Raw genomic sequence first — 21,658 nt, forward strand, 5'->3', positions numbered from 1 at the left:
GCTAAATCATTGCTGATGAGAACAAAGCTTCATGTGTTGGTTTGAAATATGATATGTTGCATACAATAACACTTGTATGCATTAGACCAATAAATTATGATTATTTTTTCCCTCTTAATTAGTTCAAGGTCAGGAACCAACTATTCCATTTAATAGTTTTGATGTGCGGTAACGATTAATAAATATACCATAATGCACAAAGATGGAGGATGTATGTTAGTTTTCCTAACATAAGAGGGAGATATAAGCAGCTATGAAATATGTTAGGAATTATCATCAGATTCCCATTCAAAAGATAATTCAAGTCGAATGTCGAACGCATCTCATTTTTAAGCTGCAAGTGCTCCTATTTTGTGTTCATAAAGGATAAAGTCTACGCATGCATGAAGCATGATAGACTAATCGGTTCCAAATAAAATAATTCTTGAAAAATAAGGAGAAAATAACCATAATAAGAAAACAATGTGCTCTTGAAAAGCCTACAACATAACATTTTATAAAACCTTATGAGAGGTTCAGGTACCTGAAAAATAATGAAGTGATAAGATCTCAAAATGTTATGTCATACTGTGAACCGATACAAAATGATATATTATCAATGATATCTTTGATACAATATTGGCGCAATATTATAAAAGATTATGAGGATCTGAATTATACATTTATTTAAGCATGTTGATGTTGAAACATTTATCAAGTGACATGAAAGGGTGCATCTTGATAAGTGAAAACTTATTTGATTTGCAATCCAAACACTTGAAGATGTCACTCATGAAATGTTGAATATTGTCACTTGACAAAATTTACATGAAAACTTTTAAGGATTCAAAATATTTGAAGCATATAAAAGTTTCTGGGAAACTTATTTATAATCCTTATATTGTATAAGCTTATAGCTTAAAAATTATTGAAACTCTTGGACAATTTTCAAAAGCAATAGGATATTTGCTTAAATGAGAAACATACATAATTGAATAAGGGTTCATTTGACCTCAATAAAAGAACGAGGAACTCTTTAGTTATGAAGTACCATATCTTAGTGTAATTGGTGAACTAATGTATTTTGCAAATACTACAAGGCATGACATGGCCTTTTTTGGTTAATTTGTTAGCAAGGTATATCTAGTTCTGCTCCTACTAGGAGACATAAAAAATGTGATCAAATATATGAGCTTATTTTATTCTAAAGATTGTAGTCCCGATCTTGTTAGTTATGCTGATGTTGGGTACTTATCTGACCAGTATAAAGCTCGATCTCAAATAAGCTTTATGTTCACATGTAGGGATACTGCTATATCTTGGAGATGTATAAAGCAATCTATCTAGCCACTTCATTGAATCATGCTGAGATTATAGCTATTCATGAAGCAAGCCGAGAATGTGTATGGTAGAGGTCCATAATACATCTCATTCGAAAAAAATGCAGTATGAAATGTGACAAAGTACCCACGATTTTATATGAAGATAATGTAGCATACATAGCAAAACTTAAGGGAGGATTCATAAAAGAAGAGAGAACGAAGCACATTTCACCAAAGTTTTTCTATACACATGAGCTCCAAAAGAATGGTGATATTAATGTGCAACAGATTTTTTCAAGTGGCAATGTGACTTATCTATTCACCAAGTCTCTTCCAACTATAAATTTCAAGAAGATAGTGCACAAGATCGGAATGCAAAAGTTCAAGGATGTTCTCACTAGGGGGAGAAAATACGCGCTGTACTCTTTTTTCCTTTCAAGGTTTTGTTCCACTGGATTTTCCTTGTAAGGTTTTTAATGAGGCAGCCTATATGTATATTTTTAGAGATGTGTACTCTTTTTCCTTCACTAGATTTTTTTCCCACTGGGTTTTTTCTAGTAAGGTTTTAACGAGACACCTTATCTATCAATTAGACATTCAAGGGGGAGTGTTATATAAATATACCATATATAGTGAATGTCTACTTTACCATATATAGTGAATACCTACTTTACCATATTGTGTATGTTTATTTATGGAAAAGTTACAAATTCCAGGGTTAGTTTTTCCCAATAAATTAAGGAGTTTTTCTTCATTGTAATTCATCTATCAAGAGAATCCCTCAAGAGAATGAAATAAGAATTATTCTCTCTATTCTCTCTACTATTCTTCTTTATTCTTTAGTTATTTCATAACGTACATAAAATTGTTTACAAAATATTAGTTAAAGAGAACTGTGGAAAACTTTTATTTGATATGTCCTTTAATAAATAATTGAGAAAAGACATCATTTTCCCTCTAAACTTGTCTGCAAACTTACTTTAAGCCAGTAACTTAACACATATTTATTTATCCCCTTAACAACTTTTAAGTGAACTAATATCACCCCTAATGTTGATGTGGCATTTTTAAAAAAAACGTCTATTTTATTTTTAAAAAGGGAAGATGATCCCATATATATATATATATATATATATATATATATATATAAAAGGAAAGATGATCCCATATATATATATATATATAAAGAGACCCTCATCTCCCACCCTTCACCCCTTCTTCTCTTTTGTTCTTTCTTCTTATACCCCCACCCCCACCACCATCACTCCCCTCCCCATTCCCTTTTTTCCTTCTTCTAATCCTCCACCTCCACTTCTATTGCACTTCATCAATTTCATTAAGAAAGAAAAAATGCGTATGAAAACTTTATGAATTTTAACACGCTTTTTTCAAAATTCATTTTTAAGAAGAAGGAAAAGAAATGTTTAACCAATTCAATTTTTCACAAGTCAAATAATTTCTTCAATTTTACAATCTCCAAGACTAATTTTTTTTTATATCTTTTTTATTGTGGTTGTAGGTTGCTTAATAATTTCTTGATTTTCTTCAAATTCGGTACCATTTGTGATGGCATCCAACTTGTGGTTCCATTTATTGATTTGAAATGGTTCTATTTACGAAATTAATGGATGGGTGGGAGATCGCAGAAGAAAAAAAATGGTGTAGATGAATTTGATGGAGAAGCAAGGGTGGGATATGTGTTTGCATATGAACAATAAAGAATGAAGGGGTGGGGATGGTTGTTTGCAGATGAACAAGAAAGGAATTTGGGGAGGGGTGTGTCTGAAGAAGAAGAAGAAAATGGAATGGAAGGTATTTTTTTGATTTAATATTCTAATACACACATACACATATAATTTTCGTTGATATGGGTTGATGTGTGGGCACATGTAATGCACTCTTCGTTATGAGAGTGGTATTATATCTTTAGAGTAATATTTAATTCACTTGAAAGTTGTTTAGGAAGGTAAATAATTTTTCATAAAGTTAAAGTGTTAAAATAAATTTTGAGGTCAAGTTTAGGGGTGTTTCGATATATTACCTCATAAAAATCAATACATACATACATACATACTTATATACATACATATATATATGTATGTGTATATATATATATATATATATATATATATATATATATATATATATATATATATATATATATATATATAAGACTTTTAGCTCGTCTTATGTGGCATGCCTAATAATCAAGGAATGCTATTTATCTTTTTTGGTGTTTTTTGAGTATTTTTTGTTAATGTTTTCTCAAATAATTCATAAAATAATTTGAAAGACTCAATTAATGAGAAAGCACATTCCTTTAAGTTTATAAAGATGATTAATGACACGCATTCAAGTAAGTTAAATATGAAGAAAAAGTCTTTCAATTTTCAAAACGGTCCATCTTTAGCATGTAAGTTACTTATTACTCTATAAAATAAGGGTGAGTATTTGTAACACACAATGCAGGGCTTCCCCATAATTGTCTCTTCTTTTTCTTCGATATAGTGTCTTCAATAAGACAAGAGAGGAAAGTTTATCGTTCTATATCAAAGTAATTCACAACAAAATAGGAGGAGAATAAAGAGATATTTATTTTGCTATTTTGGAGATATTTTTCTGAATCATTATTGATAAAGAGGAGAAGATAACAAATGATCTAAAGAAAAATTTTAATTTGATGATTTCGATATCGATATTTGTTAAGAAGGTAAAAGAAATATTGATTAGTACTTTGTTTAAATTGTTCATACATCATTATATTTCAGTTCTTTTACCTTAAAAATGATTCTCTTGATTTTGATTTTCGTTCTATTATAATGTTTCTCTCGTTTAAAGCTAAATCTTTTTGCAATGGTTTATTATTTGGTATTTTTTTTCTTAATTGTAACAATACAAATTAGGTAGAGTAGAATATAACAAACGATTCCTCTAATAAATAAGAATATATGGAGAAATTAAAATTTTATATTCCACTTGAATTTAATTGTTCAACAACTATTGCAGATAATGGTGAATATAAAGAAGCAAATGAGAGTTTTACAAAATTAGATGAGATTCATATAGATGAACGAAAGAGGACACTTTTGTTTCGTATTTTGAAATTACCCTGAAAAAGAGTGAGAAAAGGAAAACCAAAAATAAAGGAAAGGAAAAAGTTGGTGAAAATGACAATAGAAAAGACGTAGGAAAAAAAATTACTAACTGTGAAAGTAATTTTTAAGATAAAAAATTTACTTACTATCTAATCGACCAACAAACAAAAGATTTTTTTAGGCTTTTCAGTGTTGTACTCCCACAATTTATCTTTTTATTTTACTTTTATTTTTAAGTATAAATGAATGTGTCATGTTTTTATTTTATTATTTATTCAGCTTTATGAAAATTTACTTTTTTTCTTTACAAATATTTTAAGCTTGATGGTGGCAAACTTGTATGTTTAGATTAGGTTGTAGAAGAAAAATTAAAGATGCATGTATTACTTTTATCTGTTTAAAGTTATATCAAATATGTCTTATTTTCCCCTTTCGTCCTCTTCGAATATTACTTTATATATTTATTAATTTTTAAAAGTCAATATCCTATATGACATATATTAATTAAGACCCCAATATATGAAACACATTTTTAACCCAAAAAAAATATTTTGATACTTTACATATATTTAGTTTTAGACAAAAAATATAATTTACTTTTTATTTTTTAAAATGAACATCAAGTCAAATTAAGATATTCAAACTAAAACAATCACTTTAAAGTAGAAGAGAAATAGTTTTTTCCTTTAAAAGTATGTAGTTTTACTATGGTATTTGTGCCAAAAGAATTAACAAGATAAATTTTGAATATCGTAGTTCATTATAACTTATTTGAAATTAAAGCATAATTATTAGGTATAATTACATAACTTAGCCAATATTAACTCATAATTATCTTATTAAGCCTAATTTCAATTAACTACAATTCATAACCTCCTCTTGCCTATTAATTTTTCATAATTATAATTCATAGTCTCTCTCATGTATTTTTTCTTTTTCTCTATTTTCTATTACTTTCTTTTTTTTTCCCTTTTCATTTTTTTCCTTATTTTTTTCTTTTCCGTTTTTTTCGTTTTCTCTTTCTTTTCTTTTTTCAAGTTTTGCGTTTTCTTTTTTTTCTTTTGTATTTTTTTTTCTCCTTGTTTGTTTTTTTCTCTATTTTTCATTACTCTTTTTTTCAGCTTTTTTTTTCTTTTTTTTTTTTTTTTTTTTTTGTTTTCTCTTTCTTTTCTCTTTTCAATTTTTTGTTTTCTTTTTTTTCTTTTATATTTTTTTATTTTTATTTTTTCTCCTATTTTTGTTTTTTTCTCTATTTTCTATTATTCTATTTTTTCAGTTTTTTTATTCATTTTTTCTTTTCCTTTTTGATTTTCTGTTTCTTCTTTCTTTTTTCAATTTTTTCTTTTTCGTTGTCTTTTTTTTTCTTTTTCTTCTTTTCCTTTTTATTTTTTCTCCTTTTTTTATTTTTTTCTTTTTAATAATTTTTTTTATTTGTGCGAACTAGCAAATATAAATACAATTGTCAACTATAAAATATAAATACAAAGGCGAATTATAACATACAAATACAAATGGGAACTATAAAATACAAATACAAATGCAAATTATAATATATAGATACAAGTGTGAACTATCATTTGTATTTTTTAATTATTGAAAAGGAACGATTGATTTTCTTTTTATAAATATTTATTTGTATTTATTTATACGAATTATATTTATTGATACAAATAAATACAATTTAAATTTTTATAAAAATAAAATATGAATTTGGATTTTTAGAATCGTTGATTTGGTTTATTTGTAATTGTATTTGTATCAAGTGATATTTATTTATTTATTTACAAATATGAATAATAATTTTGACATACAAATATAAAACGGTACATTTGTATCGAATGATACATTGCATATTTATATATTTTAGAATCAAGAAAATACAATTAATGCATTTACTTATTTTTATACAAATACAAATGATAAATTGTACATAATCACGGCTAAATACAATATGCAATCAACTTACAAATATAAATACAAAATAATTATCTAAAAATAAAAAGACATCGATGAAAATAGACACTACCAAAAATTTGGTATTTTCCGATGGCACATGTAGTCGAAATGTAGTCGGAAACTAAGAAATTTCCGACCGCATGCTGCTTGTCGAAAAAGAGCTTGTCGGAAATATATTTTCTATCACATCCATCGGAAATTTCCGACTATTATAGTCGGAAACAGAAATTAAGAATTAAAAATAATTATTTAATAAATAAAAATCTTCCGACCGATATGGTGGGAAGATTAATAAATTTATTAAATAATTTCCGACCATTGTGGTCGGAAGATTAATAAATAATTATTTAATAAATAAAATAATTTCGACCATTATGGTCGAAAGATTAATACATAATTATTTAATAAAATAAATTATTTCCGACTACTTTGATCGGAATGTCAAAAATAATTTATATATTAATATTTTTTTACATAATTTTTGACCACTGTGGTCGAAAAAATTTTATTTATTAAATAATTATTTATTAATCTTTCGACCATCGTAGTCAGAAGATTAATAAATAATTATTTAATATATAAATTATTTGCAACCACTTTGAAACATCCAAAATAAATAGTGGAATCAAATAGTTTAAGCATTTTAAGACAAGTGTAAACGTCACAATACAGAACAAACACCAATTCTAATAGTTTGTGTAAATGTCGCAATCATAAACAAAAACTAAACACTATAATCTAATCAGCTGATTCACTATCTTCATCATCCTCAAATACTTGCGGCATATGCTTTTTTACTAACGCTTCAAACTTGGCAAATTTGGCACAGTGTTGGATCAACTCTCCAATTTTTGTTCTCATCTCTTCCATTTCTTCCGCATTTTGTGAAATAAAAGTGGAGTTGGGCAACATTGGTGAGGAATTACTCAAGGATTGGTTACCTCCAAGCCCGTAGGTATGACTCTTTTTTGGACCACCTACCACATTTGTCCACATTCTATTCATATCAGCAGGCGATGGTTTGACTATGGTACCATCCTCTGAAGCAGGTTGGGTTTGACGTCACTTTTTAGAATTCTTCCAGAAAGAGAAATAATTGTTATTATGTAAACAAGCTAAGTTGAATAATAAGAAAATAATATATACAAATTTTATTATCTTACATATGCATCCTTAGCACGCGGTTCCACCCATTCTTCTCTTGTACCATTTTGATGTTTCTTTGTATGTGTCTCTTGGAAGGTCTTAGTTTGAGGTACTTCTACTCCTCTATTTAAGAAATTCTGCAAAATTTTACCCATATACTGGTCAATTCTACTGTAAAAGTTCATTCCAGAATAGAACGAATAGCAAAAAGGAAGGAAACAATCATCACAGCCACTTTACAACATAATTATCAGTAACAGCAGAAGCACAAAAAAACAAGAGACTATCCTAGTTTAAAAAATGCAATCCAGTTTATAATATCAAAGAAAATGAAACAGCCAGCTTATGGAGGCTCAGATTTTCTGTTTTAGATAAACCAAAAGAGGAGCAACACCAACATGGCTGCAGACACCAGTTTGCTATTGAAATCCATAACCGGGTCGTCCTACCAATATATGGGACGTGTTATTCTCGATGCTAGAATTGAACATAGTCCAGAAAGAAAGGAAGCAATCATCACAGCCCCTTTACAACATAATTATCAGCAGCAACAGAAGCACAAAAAAACAAGAGACTGTCCTAGTTTAAAAAAAGCAATCCAATTTATAACATCAAAGAGAATGAAACAACTAGATTCTCGAGACTCAGATTTGCTGTTTAGAATAAACCAAAAGAGGAGCAACACCACCATGGCTGCAGACACTAGTTTGCTATTCAAAGCCATAAATAGGTTGCCATGCCAATATATGGGACGTGTTATTCTCGATGCCAGAATTAAACATAGTCTAGAAAGCAAGGAAGCAATCATCACAGCCCCTTTACAACATAATTATCAGGAGCAGCAGAAGTACAAAAAAATAAGAGACTGAAATAGCCTAGAGGATATTAAAGATCATTGAAACAACTTGTAGAACTTTCCTTTGGAAAATTTCAGTAAAGGTTTCAAAAAGGGCCCTAGTTTCATAGGAGAAATATGCCAAGCAAGGGTAGCAGAAGGCCTCAATGTCTTGAACATGTACAGGTGGAACAAAGCTATTGTGATCAAATAACTTTAGTCCCTAGTGAACAAGAAAGATTGCCTATGGGTTAAATGGGTACATATATATTACATGAAGCATGAAACAATTGATATAGTTGCCAGGTTCCTCAGAATGCTACGTGGATCATCAGGAAAATATTTGAAACCAGGAAACTCCTCAACACTCTGAATACTCTAAATGGTGGTGTTGATACTAGGTTGCAAACAATGGTGAGCAGAGATAGATTCATGATAAAAAAAGATGTACAATACACTAACACCTATGGAGAATAAAACAACCATCTTATGGAGGCTCAGATTTGTTGTTTTAGAATAAACCCAAAGAAGAGCAACACCAACATGGTTGCAGATACCAGTTTGCTATTCAAATCCATAACCGGGTCACCCTGCCAATATATGGGACGTGTTATTTTGGATGTCATAATTGAACATAGTCCAGCAAATAAAAAAGCAATCATCACAACCACTTTACAACAAAATTATCAGTAGCAGTAGAAGCATAAAAAAACAACAGACTATCCTAGTTTAAAAAATTCAATACAATTTATAACATCAAAGAGAAACTGCCAGCTTATGGAGGGCTCAGATTTGTTGTTTTAGAATAAACCAAAAGAGGAGCAACACCAACATGGTTGCAGAAACTAGTTTGCTATTCAAATCCATAAACGGGTCACCTTGCCAATATATGGGATGTGTTATTCTCGATGCCAGAATTGAACATGGTCCAGAAAAAAAGGAAGCAATCATTACAACCCCTTTACAACATAATTATCAGCAGCAACAGAAGATATAAATTCTATAATAACAATAAATTATTACTCAATATATCATGTGTAAATGGACAAAGGGGTTGGACAAGAATAGTACCAGTCTTCGTTGGTGGGTAGCGAAACTCATCAAACCTTCGGTGTGCAGCGAGCCACCCGTTTTAGAGGCTCTATTTGCCTTTTCTCATTCCCTCTTCTCCTTAAATTTAGAAGTGTCCCATAATATCAAGAACTGAGTCCACACTTCATCATTTAACCAACCAGGTTTTATCAATTTCCTCCGAGCCTCATACAAGTGTTCTTTGACCCATTGAGCTGCTTTCAACCTAAAAATATGGTCTATCTCATTATCATGGCAATTATTTCATGTACACTTTGTCTGCAAAAATAGTTTAAATAAAGTCATCAAATGAGTTAATGGAAACAATAGAAAAACTAGCTTTAGGCAATGAGATTCATAGCTTATAAAACTGCTTATACCATAAATTATTTCCACATGACAATTCTAATTTCCCATGGAATGTCTGACCAACTATTCCATGGCTTTGTGAAAAATGGTTTAATTGCTTCTATAACCATATGCCCGGCAGCATATGTTGGAATAAACCTGTAATAAGATTATATTAAACCACTATCTTAGGTTTTGAAAATTAAGGAAAAGTTAAGTGTTACTTACCCATTACGATAAGGGATGATTCATAGTCTCCCAACATTGTCATATTCTAATACATCTTTAAATTGTAAATTTTGAGAAACGGGTGTTGTAGCATTAGGTGTTGGTTCACTATCAATGGATGGCGATATTAGTGTGTTAGGAACTCCAACTCTCAATCCAAAAAGGCTTGGTACGGATGATGTCGAAGGCACTAATGAAGAGCTACTATGCAGACTATTTTGACATGAAGAGGTGTGCAACTGGTCAGACGGTAGAGCAATAAAAAATGCATTTGGTAGTGAAATAGTGCATCTAGGAGGGGGAGGAATATTTAAATTAGTCGGTTGAGGAGTTGTGGTAACAGGTGGTGGTGCTACTTTCTTACTTTTCTTATGTCGTCCATTAACATTACCTTTTGAGGCCATTGATTTTCTTTACTACCCACCTGAAAAAGAAGGAACAACCAAATTTAAGAATAGTTATGTTTGTTACAAGGTACGCAGATATATACTTTAAATACTTAGGCCGGAAGTTCTTACCAAGACTTTAGATTGTTGTTTCTACCACCGAATTCTTGCCTGCATCATAAAGTATTTTGACATGATATAGATGTGGAAAGTGAATCGAGAAATTCTTACTAAAAAGGAAACAAATACAATATCGAACGAATGAAACAAAACTATAGCAAGTGTTCATACAAAATAATATTTTTTTACCTCTGCACATATAAAATAGATAGTTCTTTCCTGTAGTACCAATTGAATAAAACAAACAACACACAAATACTATAAAAATTCATCATTGCTATTTAATCCAACAACCTGCATGTTCTTACTGGCACTACAAATGTTAACAAAAAAAAAAAAGTATAGTGTCAAGTAAAATAACAAAAAGCAGCAACTAAAATATAATTCAAGACCATGTTACTACACACTACTATTAATAACAACTCAATCTTCATCGCTTGTTTCATAGTCATTCATCAATTTTTCCTCATTACTTGACTCATATTCATCCATCGATTCTTCCTCATCACTTGTTTCATTTTCATCAAGTAACTCCTCCTCGCTTATGTTATTTTCATCAGTTGGATCTTCCACGTCATTTGCCTCGGATGTTTCTTCTCCATAATCATTAACATTCAATCTAAGTTCAGAAGGATCAAATTCTTCATATAGGCCTTCGCTATTTTGCAAAACACCTGCTAAATCATCATCCACCCTTTCTTCAACACTTGAAATGTCATTCTGATATGCTACATCCAATGCATCCTCTACTTCAACTCTACCCACAGGCTTTGGTTTTATAACTAGCCGCCATGCAGATTTATTCTTACACAAAGGATAAGGAGCGTAATACACTTGCTTCATATTTTGTGCAATGATAAATGGATCATACAGTCCATACTCCCTTATACGCTTAATTTTGATTATTTTGTACTGAGGGTGCACCTTTGTACTTAACCTAGGCGTAGGATCATACCACTTACACCGAAAAAGAACCAACTTTTTCTTTGGCCAAGTAACATAATAATCAAGTTCTAAATTCTCCTGAAGCACACTTGAATAATCAACACCGTCATCACCTTTCACCCAAACCCCACTATTGTTGGTTTTCTTGCCCTTAGATAACCCTTCTGTATGAAATCTGTACCCATTGACAGAGTACTTAGAAAACTTTTTGACTTTAGTAGCAGATCTCTAAGCTATATCACATAAAAATTGGCCATTTGGGTCATAATTAAGTGGATTATGAACCTAAAAAAAAGTTCAGGCAGAGTTAGAATTTAACTATACATAAGACTGAACACAAGTGTAAATTTTGTTAAATAATTAAGTTACACTTACATATTCTCTAAACCACGCTAAAAACATAGGATAAACAGCAGCATTCCCGTGTAAAGCCACGAAGTAGCTGTCTGACAAAGTTATGACTTTCATTAGTTAAAGCTTATATAGTCATTGAATGATTGTCGTTAATATAAATATACTCACTTATAAAAAGGCATACCTTGGGACAATTTAATAATACATGTGTTGTAGCTGATTTAAGCTCCACCTCATTCAAATATCGAAGTGGACCAACTTTTGGACTTCCTTTACCTGGTTGATTGAATATTGAAAATGGTGATACTGAAAGATTTGTATTGTCTCCATCATCATGCCTATTAGGTTGGTTTCTCAGACATGGTACATCATGGTCAAAATAATATGAACAAAAATACGAGATCTCTTTAGCCAAATAAGTTGCACATATTGATCCCTCAATTCGAGATTTATTTTTTATGGACCGCTTATATTTGCCAATAGTCCTGTATAGTATGATGTTTTAGATGAAATAATATTCAATAATAACATGTGAAAGTAAATATTAAAAGTGAATACATCTCAAAAGATACATCCATCTACACTGAACAGGCCCTCCAAGTCGTGCCTCACACACAAGGTAAATTGGAAGATGCTCCATAACATCAAAAAAACAAGAGGAAAAATCTTTGCCATCTTGTTTAAGCTTATGCGAATGTTGATATCCATCAAAGATAGGTTCTCCTCCCTTAATGTTTTAGAGCATAAGTCTTTGAAAAATAAGTTTATCTCTGTTATGGGCTTCCATATTCTATCGGGCAATGCATTAAATGCAATAGGCATCAGTGACTCCATAAAAATGTGACAGTCATGGCTCTTCATAGAGGTCAACTTCCTTTCTTTGATATAAACGTACCTCTATAAATTTGAAGCATATCCATCTGGCATTCTTAAAATTCTTAACCCAATCACAAATCACTCTTCTATCCTCCAAAGTGAATGTGTAACTGGCCTTGGGCTTCTGAATCTTATTGTTTAAGTATTTCAAGTACAACTCACTGCACCGACAATACTCTTTTAAGTCCATCCTAGCCTTCAAGTTATCTTTTATTTTGTTACTTACATCCACCACAGTATTAAACAAGTTGTCAAAGAAGTTTTTCTCAATATGCATGGGATCTAGATTATGAGGCAGAAGATTATCCTTCCAATAATCTAACTCCCAAAAAATGCTTTGTTTAGTCCAGTTATGTGTAACACCATAACCAGGTATCCTAGATGGTAGAGACTTTGTTACCTTAGGCAGATTCCTCACTCTATCCCAAACTTCTTGTCACGATAAAATTGGCAGTGGCTCCTCAAAATCAGTCTTATTCTTTACAAAATCACTGGTATTTCTCCTAAACTCATGTTGCATTGACAAGAATCGATAGTGACAGTCAAACCATGAGTTTTTACCCCCATGTTTCAAAGTGAATGTTTTTGTGTCTTCCATACAACAAGGGCAAGATAACTTGCCCACGGTCGGCCGCCCAGACATCATTCCATAAGCAGAAAAGTCATTTATAGTCCACATCAAAATAGCAAGCAATCTAAAGTTCTGTTTCATTGTACATCATATGATTCCACACCTTCATGCCACAATAAGTTCAACTCATTAATCAATGTCTACAGATATACATCAATCATAACTTTTAGATTGCGAGGACCCAGAATAATGCAAGTCAAAAATATATACGAACTTGTCATACACAATTCAGGTGGGAGATTATAAGGAGTCACAAACACTGACCAACATGATTATGGTGTAGCTGAGAGAGAAAAAAAAAGTGAATCCATCAGTAGATAATCTCAACCTAATGTTTCTTGGTTCACTAGCAAAATTCAGATACACACTATCAAAATGCTTCTATACTTCTCCATCTGATGGGTAACATAAAACACCAGGTAGTCTTTTATTTTTATAGTGCCATCTCATATGAGGGGTAGAGCTCATTGATGCATACAGCCTCTTTAACCATGGTATAAGGGGTAAGTAATGCATCGACTTCATAGGAACCTTCTTCTCTTTGGCATGTGTGACTTCCTTATAGTGAGGCTGGTTACAAAATTTGCAATGTTCTAAATTTGCATCTTCCTTATAGAATAACATGCAACCTTTCTTGCAACAGTTAATTCTCTCTGATGAAAGTCCTAACTTATAAACCAACTTCTTTGCTGTGTAGAAATCTTTGGGTAAGTCAAGTTCATTTGGATTAAGTTCATCCATAAGTCCAATGATAGAATTCATGCACTCTTGAGAAATAGAATAATCTGACTTAATACTCAGTAACCGAACGGCAATAGATAACTTGGAATGCGTTGATCCTTCATACAATGGAAGACTAGCTTCCTCCAACTATTCATAAAAATGCTTAGCCTCATCATTTTGTTCATTTTGAGCCCCTGAATGTGTCCCAAAAGCATCCCTGACCATCTCACTATATCATGAACTTTCAACATTATTCTCTCTTATTGGACTTTCAATATAATTCTGAAAAGCAAAATCATTAACATCACTACTCTCTCCATGAGCTGTCCACATAGTATAATTCACCATAAAACCCTTCTTATAAAGCTGTAATGTAACATCATCTGGACTCAATAACTTGCAACACTTGCAATTCCAACAAGGACACCTAATTGTTCCTTCGGGAAGAGAACCATCAAGTGTCACTGCTTTTGCAATAAATCCAGCTACCCCAGCTTTATATTTTGCCCTTAATCCCACACGGTTAGGATAAGTTCTATTATACATCCATGTACGATTTTCATTTTCCATCGACACAAGAACGCCAAATAATAATAACAGAGAAGAGAAACAAAAACAAGAGAACCAAAATAATAATAAAAGAAAAAAAAAACAACAATATAGTTTTCATACATTTCATGGCTTAAAGTTGCATTAGTTTTCAACGCTTCACTTAGTTACAATAGTTATTTATGAAATTTTTTCAACATTTATTGTTCTACCACAGTTCTTTCTAGTTGTTGGTTCTTCTTAATCATATCAAACAAAGAACAATATAAGAAAAAGAGAAAGCAGAACAAACTAGCAAGTGAATCTCATAGATCTTTAGCATACATACCCAAATTTTTACACGAAAAGGCTGAAACTAGCAACTACGCCTCAATCCCAAGCATGTTTACATCAACTATATGAATGTTCATGGATCAACTATATCTCCAACTAAAATGGTCGAAAGTAAATATGTTATAATTTATTTAAATAATTATTTAATATTCGTATAATGGTCATATTATATATTTAGTTCCGACTACAGTAGTCGGAAGATACATTTCCCGCAATTTCCCGCCAAATATTCTGACGTTTTTAGTCACAAATAGTGTCGGAATAATATTTTGTAAAAAATAAATTAAAAAAGTAATGTTTTCAACTGAAGTAGTCAAAAAATTTTGACTACTTTTATTTAGTCGGAAATTTCAGTCAAAAAATAGTGAAATTTTGGTAGTGGGGGATACAAGTAATGTAAAAGATCAAGATTCCAACTATGAAACCAAAAATGCCTCTTAGTTAGAAACATAGCGAAACTACAAGGTGAAAATATGAAGGGAAGTTTGCAAAGAAACTTCAACATAACGAGAGCAACAAGATGTGAATAACAAAAGAAACAAGCAACAACCAAATGTCAACAACAATGCTAGTGAATCGAAATAGGCCACAAAAGACTTCACTAGACTTCGAGATGAACAACAAAAGAAACAAGCAACAACATGAGAAACAAGATGTCGGCAATAATGCTAGTGAATTGAAATAGGCCACACACGGCTTCACTAGACTTCAAGATGAATAACAAAAGAAACAAGCAACAACAAGGGCAAAAGGATATCAACAACAATGCTAGTGAATCAAAATAGGCCACACACGGCTTCACTAGACTTCAAGATGAACAACAAAAAAATTAGCAACAACAAAAGCAACAAGTATATGCAAGCATTGACACAACAAACCAAAAATAACATTGTATCAACAAGATAGGCATGTGAACTCAACAATAGGAACTAACATAATCTAAAGTCTACTTCCTATATGTCAAGAACGACTTACGAAAAATGAAGCCATATGTTTTGTACTATTTCTATTGAGATTCACAAAAAATAAAGACTACATGACTTGTAAAACACAAGTAGTTGATAATTACAGGGTTATGAGCTTAACAGACATGTTAGTGAGGATACTTACAAATTATAATATTACCAGCTCATCATATGAGAAATTATTACAAGTAATAGACACGCTAATCACTTACGATGCGTGGAAGTCAACTCCTACAGGTCTGGAAAGTTGCAAAAAGCCACGAGAATGTAAATCAGTCGCAAAAACTGTCTGTCTTCATTACAGTCAGTTTTTTCAACTGAAAAATTAGAGATCTTAAGATAAGACATTCTTTACAGAAAATATCTCAAAATAAAACAAGGCATTTAACCAAAGTAAAGGCATACAATCGATATTTCGAAGCACAAAGTGGAACCTAAAGATATTGTGCATCTAGGATCTGCATATCAAACAAAGGTACTAAAAGTAGACCACGTACATAAACTCTTGTAGAAAATGAAACAAATTTTTACCTCAAATCAGTGACAATGTGAGTGAAGATCAGAAATTCTTGTGAAATTGACCTTCAATACCTTCATTCACTGAAATTGACCTTCAATACTGTTGTTCACCGTAACCGTTGCCACTCCACCGTCGTCAATTTTTGTGAGAGAACGTTGTTAACAATCCATCTTCGCTTAGAGAGAGAGACCGCTTAGAGTGAGAGAGAGAGACGACGAAAAGTGAGAGACAGAATAAGGAAAGTCTCTGTGATGTGTTTAGGGTATATTTTATATAACGTTCCGACTACTTTGGTCGAAAATTATTTATTATATTTAATTATTTAATTTTTCCGACCACTGTAGTCAGAAATATATATGATATTTTAAATTATTTATTTTTATTGACTAAATCGATCAGTTAAATAATAATATATCTATACATTTAATAATATATTTATTTAATTATATATATTTCCGACTACAGTACTCGGAATACATATTTAATAATTTATTTAAATAATTATTTAAGTTTTGATTAAGGGTATAATATATATTTAATAATATCTTCATTTCATTATTTACATTTCCGACTACTTTAGTCGGAAATAGTAATTATTCATTTTTATGTAAGGGTCTTATTATACATTTAATAATTTAATTATTTATATTTCCAACTAAAGTAGTCAGAAATACATATTTAATATTTTATTTAAATAATTAGTTAACTTTTGTATAAGGTTATAATATATATTTAGTAATATCTTTGTTTAATTATTTATATTTTCGACTACAGTAGTCGAAAATAAATATTAATATTTTATTTAAATAATTATTTAATTTTTATATAAGGGTTTGATTATTCATTTAATAATATATTTATTTAATTATTTATACTTTTCGACTGAAGTAGTCGAAAATAAATATTTCATAATTTATTTAAATAGTTATTATATTTCTGTGCAAGGATCTGATTATATATCTAGTAATATATTTATTTAATTATTTTTATTTCCGGCTACAGTAGTCGGAATATACATTTCCTGTAATTTTCCGCCAAATGTTCTGACGCTTTTAGTCACAAATATTGTCGGAATAATATTTTATAAAAAATAAATTAAAAAAAGTAATGTTTCCGACCGAAGTAGTCGAAAAATTCCGACTGCTTTTATTCAGTCGGAAAATAGTGAAATTCTGGTAGTGAGAATACAAATACAAATAAAAATACAAATACAAATACAAATATAAATACAAATACAAATACAAATATAATCTAAATATACAAACACAATAAAATCATAATACAAATATAATCCAGTATAATATACAGTCAATTATAAAATACAACAGTTCTTTAAAATACAAGTGCGAATTATATAAAAAATAAATGATGGTGCAAACTAACAAATACAAATACAAGTGCGAACTATAAAATACAAATATAAACGCGAACTACAAAATACAAATACAAGCGCAAACTTTAAAATACAAATACAAATATAGTTGTATCAATGAATACAAAAATATAAATGACGGTGTAACTACAAATAGATAAACAATTATGGTATTTAAGTTATCATCAATGACTTGTGCTCGAGTAGTTATATTTTTTAAAAATATAAAAAATATAAAATAGAACAAAAAAATGATAAAGAAAATAAGTACAAAAAAGAAAAAGAAAGAAAGAGAGATAGAAGAGAGGAAAAAATATTTAAAAAAATGAAAAAATAAAAATAGGAAAAATTAGAAAAAAGAAGAAAAAACGAGGAAAACATGAACAAGAAGAAATATAAAAAAAATAAAAAGAAAAAAAAATGGTAGTGTTTTTTGCAAGACTAAATATGTAGTGTATTTATCTTTTTATGAATACAGACCACTAAGTAAAAGTGAATACAGCGACTGTGAATCGAATGCAGCAGCTAAATGGTACTGTATTTATATTTATATGAATACAGACTATTGATAAAATCGAATACAAGGGGCGTAAATTGAATACAGCAGCTATAAATGGTAATTATGTAAAATATGACTATGAAAAGTGAGTTTTCCAGTAAAATGTAGCTATTTTTTAAAGAGCCCCTTTTGTTTAACCCTCTTAACGGGAATCTCACTGTATGCATGCATGTGTTTTCAAAGAAATTAAATGTATGTGTTTTCAATATAGAAATTGGGTTTATGTGTCACCATTTTATATGTATGTATTTATTTTCGAAGTAAAAGCCGATGTATGTACAGATATCAACTATATATGTGGTTGCTGAATCCAATTTATGTGTTTCCAAAATCTATATGCACAACATTGATCCATTATATTAGAGGTCAACTGTACATAAAAGATATGTAAAGTGTACGTTCCACGTATGGAGATTTCCGCTGAAGTAGCTTTGATTTTCCACTGCCCATTGAAGCTCCGAACTCCAACGAATGGGTGAAGTTGGGATAGACAATGACGATAAAGGTTTTCAGATAAATTAAGCTCAATTATATGAAGGTGACTCGTCCTAAAGATGCCGATTTACGGTCATTGCAGCATGCCTTGATACTTATTAGATCATTAATTTATTTAATTTTTCATAGTTTTTAGAAAGGGCTTATTTTTACCAGAAACGAAAGGATATGCTGAAACTTAACCGCATAAGAGAGGAAATTCGGTGCATTAAAGATTTCGCTATGTGTTTCGGAGAAGGGACGGTCCGACCACAATGGTCTTTTATCCACAGCCTTATCTTGCAATTTTGCAAGAGACTATTTTCAAGGCTTGAACGTGATCTTTTGATCACTTGAAAACAACTTTACCAGTTACTCCAAGAATACCATACAAAAATAATATTAACTTGCTTTCAAAAATGATTAACTTGCTCCCCTGAAACTTAAATGCTTAAGGATTGAAATTTGGATTAAAATATTAAGATACTCCCGATCCATACCAATATCAAAGAGAAATCGACATGGTTGAAACGGTCTCAAAAAGTCTATTTTTAATAGTATCGTAGACTTCGATTGTATTATTTTTTATTCTATTATGAATAATATCAATCGAACCAACTCGAAAACAACAATAGCTGTATGAAATAAATGATGATCGATTTTGTTTCAAAGAATGAGATCTCTGGCATCTTGCACTAAAGTGCTTTTTGGTTTTATCTTTTTTCTTAACAAAAAATAAAATTTTCAAGAATCAAATGACATTCACTAAATATCATCAGAAGATATTAGTACAAAGAACTCTTTGTTGATGTCATGATTATAAAATGTTGGAGTTCATGGAGTTTTGATGATTGATAAAATAGTTGAAACATGTTAGTTAAAGTGGTTCACTGAAAGGCATGAAATTGATAAATAGATTAAGAGTTCACTACTATAAGGGAGCAAGTACACTGGGGTTCGAGAATGAATAAGGTGTTATAAGGGATCAAGTACACTTGAGTTCAGGAATGAATAACGTGTTGCAGTTGATCACGTGTGAAATAGAAAAATTTGAGATTGATTAAAACACTCGAAGATAAGGGTGGTTGAGCTAAGTAGGAGTTCTACTTGAAGGAGGAGTTTCACTTCACAACAAACTATGAAGATTTAGGAGTTCCACTAGAGATGGAAGTCTGATATTAAGAAAGACTCTTTGGAGTGTTGTGTTTAAATAGAGGGAGTGACTTAAACAGTCACTCATTCACTTACAAAGCAAAAAAATAATTGGCAAATTGACTGAGCAGTTTACCAAAGGAACACGTAGTTGAACCTGGTTCTATTACTTAGAAAATAATGTGTCTTAGTTTCTATGTATTAGGTTGGTTCTTGAGTTATAATGTTGATGTAATTCTAGGTTCAATGAAGTATAAAATAAATTAGGATTATTGTCTTCAAGTTTGGGAACTTGAAGACTTAAGAACACATATACCTTGGGAGGTTTGTATGTTTTGTAGAAGTAAGAATTAGAGTTTATAATTTCTAGATTATATAAGTCTTGTAATTTTCTGTTTACTGAGACACATAGTTGTTTAGTGAAGTTTGTTGTGAAATCCCGTAGAGGTACAGGTCATGGTTTTTTACACATTTTCAAGCCAGGTGTTTTCCACATAAAAATTATTGTATCATTTACTTATTATTTTAACATTGTTGAAATACGTTAGGCAACCTATTTCATTGATAGAAAACTATTAAGCTAAAATAAGTAAATCAGTAGATCTGGTAATCTACCAGTTGGTATCAAAGCGAGGTTATCTTAAAAAAGGTTGGCACCTAAGATAAGATTATCGTGATGAATTCCACACCACTTAAAGGTCACAGTGAAGGACAAACAACTGCTCGACCATCATTTTTTATTGTTCTTATTTCATTTGGTAGGAGGCTAGAATAGAAATGTTTCTTTAAGAAGAAGACTATGAGTTATGGGATAGGATCACTGATGGATCAACTTTCCCATGAAAACTATTGATGGAGAGCAAGTCAAGAAGGTTAAAAGTGAATTTACTCCTAAGGATTTGATTGTATTAAGGAAAAATGCAAAGGCCAAAAATATTCTAGTGTGTGGACTCGGTCTTGTTGAGTACAACAGGGTATCTAACTACGTCACTGCTAGTAGATATGGGATGTTTTGGTAAATGCACATAGGGCACTACTCAAGTGAGGAAATTCATAATTTTGTTACTTTTTACAGAGTATAAGGCTTTCAAAATGAAAGAAAATGAATCATTACATGAAATGATGATAAGGTTGACCTTCTTGACAAATGAGTTGACATCCTTGGAAAAGGTTATCTCTACTGAGGAGCAGGTAGAAAAGGTTTTAAGGGTTCTACCTAAGTCTAAATGGGATGTTAGAGTCTCAATGATTAGAGAAACAAAGGATCCCACTAAGATTACCCTGGATGAACTAGTTGGCAACTTGAAGACCTATGAGATACAAATAGATGAAGCCAAGAAGGATGAAGCTAACCTTGAGTAAACACTGACCTTGAAGGTATCTGACAGTGATGAAGAATTGAGCTATATGAGGAACAAGTTGCATTCATAACAAAAAACTTCAGTAAGTTCTTCAAAAAGAAGAAAGGAACAAGTAGAAAGAAGCGATCCAATGATAATCCTACTGGATGCTATAAATATGATAAGATTGATCATCAAATAAGGGATTGTCCTATCTTAGAAATTGAGTGGAAAAAAGAGAGAGTGGAAAAAGAATTAAAAGAAAATTCTAAGAAAAAGGAGAAGAAAGAGTTTGTTGTGGTAGCTACTTGAGATCAGATTCAGATGAATCAGATGATGAGGATGTTGATGAAACTATTTTCATGGCCATTGGTGATTC

The sequence above is a fragment of the Capsicum annuum genome, chromosome 9 (assembly GCF_002878395.1).
Source record: "Capsicum annuum cultivar UCD-10X-F1 chromosome 9, UCD10Xv1.1, whole genome shotgun sequence".
NCBI classification, from domain to species: Eukaryota; Viridiplantae; Streptophyta; class Magnoliopsida; order Solanales; family Solanaceae; genus Capsicum; species Capsicum annuum.